This window comes from Mobula hypostoma, chromosome 5, assembly GCF_963921235.1.
Source record: "Mobula hypostoma chromosome 5, sMobHyp1.1, whole genome shotgun sequence".
Lineage (NCBI taxonomy): Eukaryota > Metazoa > Chordata > Chondrichthyes > Myliobatiformes > Myliobatidae > Mobula > Mobula hypostoma.
Window position 1 is genome coordinate 73,520,372 of NC_086101.1, and position 12,381 is coordinate 73,532,752.

A 12,381-nucleotide genomic window follows, 5' to 3' on the forward strand; every position below is an offset into this window, starting at 1 on the left:
CTGATCTTTGTAACACTGTCTCAAGATTTTGGAGCTGTTCGTTGTCATCCTCACTGGTAACAATGATGTCATCCAGGTAACACTGAGTGCCTGGGCAGTCTTGCAGCTCTTGGTCCTTAGCTTTCTCCCAGAGTGCAGGAGCAGATGCTACTCCAAAAATAAGCCTATTATAGTGATAAACCCCATTGTGTGTTTATGGTGAGAAACACTTTGGACTCCTTCCATCTCCCTCTGTAGGTAGGCCTCAGCTAAGTCTACTTTGCTGAAATGTTTTTTTCTCCAGAAAGGTTTGCAAAGATATCCTCTATCCTGGGTAGAGGGTATTGATCTACAGTTTGTACTTATAGTACTGGGTTGATAGTGACATTAAAATGACCACAGATCCTGACAGACCCGTCCTTTTTGGCCAGTAGGAACACTGGCATTGCCCATGGGCTCCATCTAACCTTGGAGAGAATCCTTTCAGCATCCATGTGATCTAGCTCACTGGCTACTTTATCATGTATGGTATAAGGAACCGGACAGGCTTTGTAAAACTTCATTTAACACTATCTACCCCTTGATATATTTGAGTTTTCCAATGCCATCCTTGAACACTGTTGTGGAATCATCCAGTACCTTTCTTAATTCACTTTCAGTTGATTCTATTACAGGGTACGTGGCATGCAAATGGCGGATGGATCTCCAATCAAGTTGTAGTTGTCTCAGCAACTCATGCCCCTACAATGCTGGCCCTCTTGTTTTATCACATGCAAGCCCAAAGTGGCTTGTTGTTTGTTGTACTTCACTGTTACGAATGTCCTTCCCATAGAAGTTATCTTTTCTCCAGTACAGGTTCTTAGTTAGATAACTGCAGGCTTCAGTGCAGTATCTTTGAAATGCCGCTCAAACTCATTTTGTGGAATGACTGAAACAGCCAAGCCAGTGTCCAATTCCATTTTAATTAATTTGCCGTTCATTTCTGGTGTGAGCCATATTGCTTGCCTCTTAGTAGTTTTCACACTGCAAATGTCAGGACTACCAAGTGTTGTGTCACTCTCATCACTATCAAATTTTTCATCAATGACATATCCATCGTGCTCTTTTTAAAACTGCAACTTGATTTTTTTTTTTAGCTTTTTCTCTTTCCTGTGCAGTCTGTTTATTTTTGTCTGCCCAACATGCTCTTTGTATGTGTCATACATTTTGCATTTTCTGTATGTTTCACTTTAAAACCTGCATTGGTTTGGTGTATGTGAGCCCCTGCCACAATGGTAACACATTTTTGTTTGGCCAGGCAAGTTTATGTATAGATGTTGTAATTTTGTTCACACTTACTTTCATTCCAGAGTGCAACTCAATTGTGTCTCTGTCTGCTGTTTCCATTGATACAGCAATTTCAACCGCTCTTTTAAATGAGTTGTGCTTCAGTTGGGAGCTGTTTTGGAATGCTTTCTTGTGAGATTCTTCAAAATAAATGATCTCTCAGTGCATCATTAAGCCCATCCTTGAACTGACAATACTCAGGCAACCTCTTCAATTCACCCACCTTTTCTGAAATAGATTTCCCTTCTTTTTGGTTCTCTTTATGAAACAGAAAGTGTTCTGCCATCAACACGAGTCTCAATTCTAACTGTTCCTGAATTAGTTTCACAATATCTGCTAAGCTCATTTTGGCTGGTTTAGTTGGTGCAGTTAAACTTCTGAGCAAACTGTATGTCTTTAAACCTAATACAATCAGCAAAGCTGGCACTTGCTTTTCATTGGCTATTTCATTTGCTTCAAAATACTGCTTAATTCACTCTGTATACAATATCCAGTCATCTATTGTGCAATCAAACTTATCTGTCTTTCTGATATAGCCAGCCATTTCTCTTTTTTTAAATTTATGATTGTTATCTCCAGGTGTACACTGTTTATAAACTGACGGATTTCTCCATTTTCTGCCTTTTATTTTAAATCAGTTGTCTCCCTCCATTCCTGTAGAAGCATGTGCTGTGCTTTTTTTTTAAACTGAAAGATCTCACTGTGCTTTTTTTTAACTCGAACATCACACTGAGCTTCAGCAGGTAGGTAGTCGCTTCAGGTTCGTTTTAAACTCTGTTGTAAGTACAAAACATAAAATGAATAAAAATAAAAACAAGGGAGTCTGAGAGATGGGTGTAAACTTCATTTTTACTTTTAGCGAGGCACACGCATATAATGACATACAGCACGTGGTGCCATAACATATACTATTCACACACTTTTACGTATCACCCGTAATTAATTATTAAAACAAAGAATGCTTAATCAAACAATATATTTGCAGCACTACTCAAATATTACTGAAATATTTAATATTGAATACACAACAACTCAGTTTCTTCCCTCATCCCAGTTTGTGGGTTAATTGGCAACTCAGTGCAGGTGGATAGTAAAGGAATCAGGGTGAGGTTGATGGGCATATGATAGAGACGAGGTTATATGGAACTAACTGTGGAAATGGGATTGATGGACTTCCTATGAGAGCCTGTACAGACTTAGTGAGCCAAATGATCTTCATTTCTCTACCCGAGACACAAGAGATTCTCTGATACTGGAAATGTTGAACAACACACACAAAAGGAACTCAGCAAGTCACGCAGCATCCATTGAGGAAAATAAAAGATTGACATATTGGTTCGTATTTTCCAGATAAATAACTTCATGAATTATCAAGAGTTGGAACTATAAAAATGAGAATTTCCACCTTATTAGCTACATAGAGCTACAGCCAATTTTGTGTTACTGCTTTCTGAATAACTTTCAATCTGTAGAAAAGCAACATTAAATAATATTTACAGTCATCTTAGAAAAAAAATTTATACTGTGATTTAAAATAGAGCCCAGATAAAATAAAGTATTTTGAGATTTTAAAAAATATGTACATTATTAATGACAACTAACTATTGGCTAAGCAAACATTAAAATCAGAAACAGAATCAGGTTTCATATCACCGGCATATGTTGTGAAATTTGTTAACATAGAGGCAGCAGTACAATGCAATACAGCATAAATACAGAAAAAAATAAGTCAATTACAGTAAGTATACATCCGTATATTAAATAATTAAATTAAAAACAGTGCAAAAAACAATAATAATGAAAGTGAGGTAGTGTTCATGGGTTCAATGTCCATTTAGGAATCGGACGGCAGAGGGGAAGAAGTTGTTCCTGAATCACTGAGTGTGTGCCTTCAGGCTTCTGTACCCCCTACCTGACAATAACATTGAGAAGAGGGCACGCCCTGGTGATGGGAGTTCTTAATGATGGACACCGTTTTTTTGAGGAACCACTCCTTGAAGATGTCTTGGATACTACAGAGGCCAGTACCCAAAGTGGAACTGACTAATTTTACAACATTCTGTAGCTTCTTTCGATCCCGTGCAATAGCACCCCCCCATACCAGTCAATGATGCAGCCTGAGAGAAAGCTCTCCACAGTACATCTGTAGAAGTTTTCGAGTGTCTAAGGTGACAAACCAAATCTCTTCAAACTCCTAATGAAATATAGCCACTGTCCTGCCTTTACAGCTGCATCAATATGTTGGGACCAGGTTAGACACTCAAGAGATCCCTCTGTGAGGATTAGTCATGTTACTTCATCCTACCCTTTCTGAAATCCATAATCAGCTCTTTGGTCTCATTGACATTGAGTGCCAGGTTGTTTCAGCGACACCACTCAACTAGTTGTTACATCTCGCTCTTGTACGCCCTCTTGTCTCCATCTGAGATTCTGATACAATGGTTGTATCATCAGCAAATTTCTAGAGAGCATTTAAGCTATGCCTAGCCACACAGTCATGGGTATAGATGGAGTAGAGCAGTGGGATAAGCACACATCCCTGAGGTGCACGAGTGTTGATTGTCAACAAGGAGGAGATATTATTACCAATCATCACAGATTGTGGTCTTCCGGTTAGGAAGTTGAGGATCCAATTGCAAAGGGAGGCACAGAGGCCCAAATTCCATAGTTTATTGATAAGGACTGTAGGAATGATGGTGTTAAACGCTGATCTATAGTCAACGATCAGCATCCTGACAAAGGTGTTTGTATTGTCCAGGCAATACTGACACAAGAGATTCTGCAGATGCTGGAAATCCGGAGCAACACACACAAAATGCTGGAAGAACTCAGCAGGTCAGGTAGTATCTATGGAGGAAAATAAACAGTCAATGTTTCGGTCCTGAAAATGGGTCTCGGCCTGAAATGCTGCCTGTTTGTTAGAACACTGACCTTTGTCACACTCATTTTTAGTAAGGGCTTCAAAGGCTATGGGGAGAGGCAGGAGAATGAGGTTGAGGGACAATAAATCAGTCGTGATGGACTGGCAGGGCTGACTCAATGTGCTAAATGGTCTAATTCTGCTCCTACGTCTTATTAGCTTGAGAGACCATAAGACCATATTTTTTTCACTGGCTCATGTGATAGTGACTGAAAAAGAATTTTGCTCATCTGAGAAAAAACGAAACTGACTATAGCGGAATTTTTATACTGAATATTGGTAGAATATATAATGCTTATGAGATTCAGTGGTGGCAACAGAAATAGAAATAAGTTTACATGGAAAGAGAATAAACATTTTAAAGAGTGACATTTTGAATTGTATGGGGAAAGAGAAGGTAGGGGGGAATTACAGAGACAGAAGCATTATTGATTGAACAGCACTCTTCTCTCCCTAGAGCTCTATAATCCTCCGTCAATAAAATATGAACTTCTGCTAAATTGTTTACCAGTGTTATTTCTGTTTGTAGAGACTTACAAGTTTAAAGCACTATAAATCTTTATGATTGTACTATACTATGATCTTTAAGAGTATACTCTGCTAAGAGCAATAACAATAATACAAATGAGATGTTTGGATACAAATGAGATTTATGGAACACCGAGACTTCTGAGATTGTGTTAATAACATGCCAATGAAGGCAGCCTATTAGGAAATGGACAATGTACCTCAGCTGGATACTCTTCCAATTATCTTTCGGAAAGAATAAGAAAAAAAATACTGAGCTTTCTTCAGAAGTTTTACATAAATTAAGTCTTGACTGAATTTTATATACACATACTTTTGAAGGAAATTAATTTAATTGACCTTGCTTCATCCCATATTTTCTACTGATGTCGACAACAAGGCAATACTGCTGGTTTATGTGCGATGTATATTTCAAGACGATGTGCACGAGGATATGTTGTGTGCACTGCTGCTGCCAACTAACACAACCGGGGCAGAACTATTCAAGTCTTTGAATGACTACATGTCAGGCAAACTGGACTGATCACTCTATGTTGGAATATGCACAGACGGGGCTGCAGCTATGACTAGACGGCTTTCACTACCGGAGTCAAAAAGGTTGCTTCTGAATGCCAGTCTACACACTGTGTCATGCACAGGGAAATGCTGGCTCGCCGAAAAATGTCACCTGATCTTAACAGCATATTGAGTGACGTTGTTGAAGTAATCAATCACATCAAAGCAAAAGCCATTAACTCATGTCTGTTTGAGCAGCTTTGCGAGGAAATGGATGCAGAGCACAAACACCTTCTCTCACACACTGAAGTCAGGTGGCTATCAAGGGGGAGAGCCCTGGCCAGGGTTTTTGAGCTAAGAGAGCAGCTGCAGAGATTTCTTTCAGGAAAAAAGTCACCACTGGCAGCAAACTTCAGTGACGAGGAGTGGATAACAAAACTCGCTTATCTGTGTGACATCTTCAACCTGTTCAATGAACGCAATTTGTCACTTCAGGGGAGAATGACAACAGTCTTCAATTTGGCAGATAAAGTGTCTGCTTTCAAAGCCAAACTGGAAACGTGGGGAAGGCGAGTGGACAGGGGCATATCTGACATGTTCCCAACATCAGCCGAGATTTTGGGAGAGACTGAGGCTGCGCCGTCCTTCTCACAGCTGGTGCGCGATCATCAATCTTAGCTGTCAACAGAATTCGAGCATTACTTCTCAACAGCAAATGACCCAAGACGTGCAAAGGAATGGGTCCGTGTCCCATTTGTGAATATCCCTGGTGAATCATCCATGTCAGCGCGGGAAGAAGAACAAATGATGGTGGGCTGAAAAGTATGTTTGACATAACATCTCTGCCGGCATTCTAGATCAAAGTCAAGGCTGAATATCCCGAGATAGCCACGAAAGCACTGAAAACGTTGCTTCCATTTCCAACATCATATCTCTGCGAAGCAGGGTTTTCTGCAATGAATGCAATGAAAACTAAATTGCAGAATAGACTGGACATAAGGAACCCCCTTCGAGTATCGCTGTCTCCCATCACCCCTCGATGGGACCGTCTTGTTGCAGGAAAACAAGCCCAGGGCTCCCACTGGTTCAGCGACATTGGTGTGTTGCAATGATTTTATATGTTCATACGGGGAAAATATGCACTGTGTGTTTAATATCCAAATGTTACTTAAAATGTTATGATTAGATTATGAGGACACTCAGTCCTCATTTATTGTCATTTAGAAATGCATGCATTAAGAAATGATACAATGTTCCTCCAGAGTGATATCACAAAAAAAACAGGACAAACCAAAGACTAACACTGACAAGACCACATAATTATAACATATAGTTACAGCAGTGCAAAGCAATACCATAATTTGATAAAGAGCAGACCATGGGCATGGTAACAAAAAAAGTCTCAAAGTTCTGATCAACTCCCAATAGTCCCGATAGCAGGCGGCAAAGGGGAGAAACTCTCCCTGCCATAAACCTCCAGGAGCCAACAACTGTCGATGCATTGGAAGCACCCGACCACAGCCGACTCTTAGTCCGTCCAAAAACTTCGAGCCTCCGACCAGCCCCTCCGATACAGCCTCCCGTGCACCATCCTCTGGCCGAGCGCTTCAACCCCGCCCCGGCCACCGAACAGCAAGCAAAGTCGAGGACTCGGGGTCTTCTCCTCCGGAGATTCTGGATCACACAGTAGCGGAGGCAGCGAAGAAGGCATTTCAGAAGTTTCTCCAAATGTTCCTGCGTGCTCTCATGTCTGTCTCCATCAAATCAGGATTGTGCATGGCACTCTACTTGACAGATAACAGATATCATTCACTGGAATGGCCGCTGCGCGCTACATCGCGTCGCCATCTATTCCTCCTCTATTGACTTATAAGTGACTTATCACTATATTCATGTGAGGAAAATATGCGCTGTCTGTTTAGTATTAAATTTGTTAGATAAACCCTTTTAGAAACAAAATTGAGTGTATTAGCCACCTATAAGTGACTTATAGTTGACTTACCACTTATATTCCGGTCGTGATTAACACCCCCCTACCCCCGTCGGCCAGTCCACAAGAATATTGTCAATATTAAAGTGGTCCGCGGTGCAAAAAAGGTTGGGGGCCCCTGAGCTACATATATCCTTTTTCAGAGGTCTTCCATTTTCTGCATAAAACTTTTCTTTTCCAGTTTTAATTGAAGTTCTAATTGTATTTTCGAAGCAGACTGAAAAACAGAGTGCAGGGAGCATTTGATGAGTCAAGTTGCACCTATAGAGACAAAATCTGTAAGTTGCCACTTTGGGTCAAGACTCTGCATTAGAACTAACTCCAGCATCTGCAGTCTCCATTATCTCTATAGCTGATCAGCTTTACTTCACACCAACCTATTCATCATCGCATACATGTAGAACAGATTTCGTAACGTGACTTTTGGGCAGGGAGACTTTCTCTGTGCTACTTTGCAATCAGTTCACATTCATACTTATTTTATACTTCAGTATTGGCAACAGTTTTAAACCATTTTTAATTGCAAGAGATGTAAATTTTAGCAGTAGGAAAGAAATGCTGGAATTGGATACCTGGTTCAAAGAGATGGCACAAATACATCCTGTGCTTTAAGATTCTTCATGATTCAGTGTGGGAAGAATACAACGGATTAGTGTGGAATTAATGTAAAACAGGCCACCTGATGGTTCAGGGGGTACTTGATGGGCTGACAGACCTGTTTCTGTGCTCTGATCTGTTGTTCACTATTTGTTCCATTCCTGTTCGTTTCAGTATTTGAAAGTTAACTTCTTGCCCTCGTAAGATATTTCAGGAACAGCTACACACTACAGTAGTATGAATTTTCAGTTACCGGTCCACTCTGCTAGGCGATAAGGCCACTGTTGTTTAGAGAGCACAGGCCTTACTGGACCACAACGCTAGGAGATGAAGCATGTGCTGTTTGGAGAGCACGTACTTTCCCATCCTGTGTCTCTTGACCTGCTCTATATACCTCTCTCTCCCTCAAGCATACAGCATGCTGTCTTTGGGTTGTTAGAGTATGATAGCACATAGACTTGACATATACTCCATGTTTATGACTTGCAAACTGATGCAAACACTATTTTTTTCCCCACTATATCAAGGCCTCTTCCTCAGGACCTTAGTCTGTGAATCTCTGTGAGTTGATTGGGATAGCCAAAGGCCCAATGTCTGTGAGTCCAAGTCTGAGATTGAAGACAACCTGTCATGGGTTCGGAGCAGTGTGTGTGCGGGTGGGAAGGAGGAAAGGGGCGCCTCTTTCTGCTGTTGTTTAATATTTTTTTCTGTTTTGCTCTGATGAGCATTATGGGCAAGCTATGTTGGTGCTGGAATATGTGGTAACACTTGCTGGCTGCCCCCAGCACATCCTTAGGTGTGTTGGTTGTTAACACAAATGGCCATTTCACAGTATGTTTCGATGTATGCATGTAAACACACGTTTGTATCACGGGTAAAGCCATCCCCACCATCAGCACATCTACACTGAGCACTGTCGTAGGAAAGCAGCATCCGTCATCAGGGACCCCCACCACCCAGGCCATGCTCCTTCTCACTGCTGCCATCGCAACAAGGTACAGAAGCCTCAGGACCTATACCACCAAGTTCAGGAAAAATTAATACCCTTCAGCTATTAGGCTGTTGAACCAGAGGGGATAACTTCACTCGGCCAATTACTGAACTGTTCCCACAACCTACGGACTAACTTTTAAGGACTCTTCATCTCATTTTCTCGATATTTATCATTACTTGTTATTACTCTTCTGTTTTCTCTTTTTGTATTTGCACAGTTTGTTTTTTTCACATTGGTTGTTGCCTTTCCTGTTGAGTGTGGTCTTTCAATGATTCTATTGTGTTTCTTGAATTTTCTGTGATTGCCTACAAGAAAATGAATCTCAGGGTTACATATTGTGACATATACAGTATGTTCCTTAATAACAAATTTTCTTTGAACGTGATAAATTTGAATCTTGAATCTAGAAATTATGTAGTTCTCTTTGTAGCAGATCTCAGCAGTTGCCGAAGGAATTAAAATGGTATCAGGAGCCAAGGATATTTAAGATTGCTTCCATGCATCACATCCATCCTTTCTAATAGCATCAGCCATGTGAAATATCTGATGGTCAGTTCCTCTGAGGATGAATACATTGTCTACTTCTCAAAAAAGTGGCACTGATCATACGAAAACTCTTCTGGTGTCCATTAACCACCAGATCACTGAATGAGTGGTAATCTCTGCTGACGATGAAATAGGATTTGTTATAGTACTGTTTCTGCATATGTCAGAACCTAGTAATGCTAGCCTTCCTAAGTGTTTGATGCATCATCTTATCATCACCAAAATTAGAGTCATCATCACCATCATCATTACGTGCCATGTCGTATGATGTGGGCAACCATGGTAGACCATGATTGTTTTTGGCAAATTTTTTCTTAGAAGTGGTTTGCCATTTCCTTCTTCTGGGCAGTGTCTTTACAAGATGGGTAACCCCAGCCATGATCAATACTCTTCAGAGATTGTCTTGCTGGCATCAGTGGTCACATTAACCAGGACTTGTGATATGTACCAGCTGCTCATAAGACCATCCACCACCATTGCTTCACGTGTCCTAGATCAGGGGAGGTGGCGGGGGGGGGGGCAGGTTATGCAGGTGCTACACCTTGCCCAAGGGTGACCAGCAAGCTAGCAGAGGGCGGAAGTGCCTTACACATCCTTTGGTAGGGACGTTTCTCCACACCCTAAGGTTTGATTTCAAAATTGTTTTGAAATTTTGTAGGCAACTAAAAAAAGACATTCAGGCCTAACTAGACCAACAATATTTACTACTTCTTTCGCAAAGTGCTTCAATGTAAGTGGCAGTATACTAAAAAGATATATTGTAGGAAAGAAACAGCGCAGATTATTTACATAACATGCACGCCCTTTAGAATACCAGTGCGTTTGTCTACCAATATATATGATTGTTCCCCAGATACGTAACCAAAACTGACCTACTTTTCACTTATGATGGAAGATTTGCAACTTTTGCCTGTGGGCACCCTGTAATTCAGATTGGTAGCTTGGAGTCTGTGAACCACCGCTGATAGTAGGAGGGCGGAACCTCTCTGCTGGACCGCCCCATCAGCCTCCCTCCCATGAGCGGGGCGGACTTTTTTTGGATGCGGGATGCGCACCGTCATTTCCTGTCTCCCCGGCCGCGGGCACAGCCCATGGAGTGAACGAGTGGGCGAGGGCTTTGCCGCATTCATGTCTGCCCGCAGATAGCTTCCACTCAGTGAGTAGCCGCGCTCCTCTCATCTGGTTCCGTGCATTAGCCGCGGTGGTTTAATTCAGAAATTTGCTCTGGCACTAGGTGCGAGTGTGAGAAGCGAGGAAAATAATTACGACCTATCAATCTAATAGGATAGTTGGAGTTTTGATTGACGGTCCGGTCGGCCACTGACAGAGCAGTACAGGCGCTCTTGTCTGAGCAGTTGACCAATGGGTGTTGCCGATGGGCGGGGCGTAGTGTTTATGCAGGGTTGGTTGCGCTGTTCTCTTTCTTTCAAGGGCTTTTTCAAAGCTCAAAGAGCAGCCTACACATTGGGGAGAAAGCTGCTGACTAGCAACTCTGCACCGTTCATCTCCTCCTTTAATTGTGCATTTCTTTTTACCTCCATAAGTTGTCATTATGCCAGCATATAAAACGAACGAAAAATACTGGGAAGTTTGATTCATTTTAGATGAATGGCACATCGTTCACATTGACTTCAATCGTCTTAACTAGAAATGCAGCATTCGTATTATTTATTTTAATTTCTCACCCCCAACGTATTTAATTTTCTTATACTTTTTCACCAGGTTAGCTTGTTTTAATGAGTCAGATGATTGTTTTGGATTAAGTAATTTGTATGGTTATAAAAACCATTAAAATAGTAGGAAAATCAATGACAGCTGATCATGTTATTTATTTTCTATTATTTGTGTTTCCCCCGACCCTGTGTACTACAGCTTGGGCAATAGAAGACATCCTTATCCACTTTTCCTGGAAATGTTGGTATATTGCAGCCCAAATGGCGGGGGTGTGCCCACAAGTGCTTTTGTTAAGAAAATGTAATTCTCTTATCATAAGTGGCTCAGTAGAATTAAAAAGGCTAGTTGTGGAGGTGTGACTTGTGTAATCAAGAGGGGGAAGTGGTGGTGATATTTCCAAGTGCCTTCCCCACCACCCTCCCCACCTTTTCTAAATAAAGGTTCTGGTTTTCTACTTGGTGTCAGCCAATCCTAAACACGTTACTGCATACAAATAGAATGCACTATGACTAATGAGTGATAATGGTGAAGGGGCTAGATATTTGAGGTAGCTGACCAGACCGCTTTCCCTTGGATAACTTAGACTGTTTTGCTACTATTCCAATTAATTCCATGTGTAATGACTTGGCTTAGAGTGAAAGAAGCATATGTGGATTGTTGACCTCAGGCAGCCATTTTGAATGACATTCTATCATCCATTAAATTGAAAGCTTTTTAAAGTGTGAGTTTTTTAAAGAAAAAAGTTGTCAAAGCAAATCAAAGCTGTGGGTGATTTGGAAGTGATAGGTCAAATGTGCTCAGCAAAACTACCAAGCGTACAAATCAAATTCAGTAGTTTGGCTGTCTTGATTTGAAGTACTTAATTGTCTCCATGATAACAGTAAATTAATCCATATGGATTGTAGTGATTGTGAAAGAGCTTCATTTAGAACTGTGTTCCTGACCTGTAAGGGAGGGGAAATGGACCATAATTCTGATGCCTTCTCCCTTGGCATTGTTGGCATGTATACAAAGAGTCAAAGCACACTTGGATGTGTTTGTTGGCATACAAATGCTTATTGACTAATGTTCTCTGTATAGGACTGTAATCCAGCATTTTAAAAAAGTCAGTATTATCAGGAGGGAAATACATTTCCTGAAGTTAGTTCTGGGTTAAAGTTAAAAGAGAATAGAAAATGTTGGTAACTCTGCATGTTGAACGTGAGGTTGCTACGAAATTAGAATTAAAAATACTACAGGTAGCTGAACTAAGATTAATGAAAATACAGGCCTTGAACAGCAGCTCAGACAGTATCTGTAAAGAAAGGAAGACTGGGTTAAGGGTTTGGGTTT

General features: G+C 41.0%; 1 protein-coding gene across 2 annotated transcripts in view; it reads left to right on the forward strand.

Moving 5' to 3' along the window:
• The first annotated feature begins 10,392 nt into the window (after positions 1 to 10,392).
• Positions 10,393 to 12,381, forward strand: part of ralba (v-ral simian leukemia viral oncogene homolog Ba (ras related)) — a 67,645-nt gene continuing 65,656 nt past the window's right edge. The window contains exon 1 of one of the 2 annotated variants that reach the window (XM_063048549.1): positions 10,393 to 10,531. The gene's annotated coding sequence lies outside the window, so the exon portion shown is untranslated. The remainder of the gene's footprint in view (positions 10,532 to 12,381) is intronic. The other variant, XM_063048550.1, reaches the window with a different exon arrangement.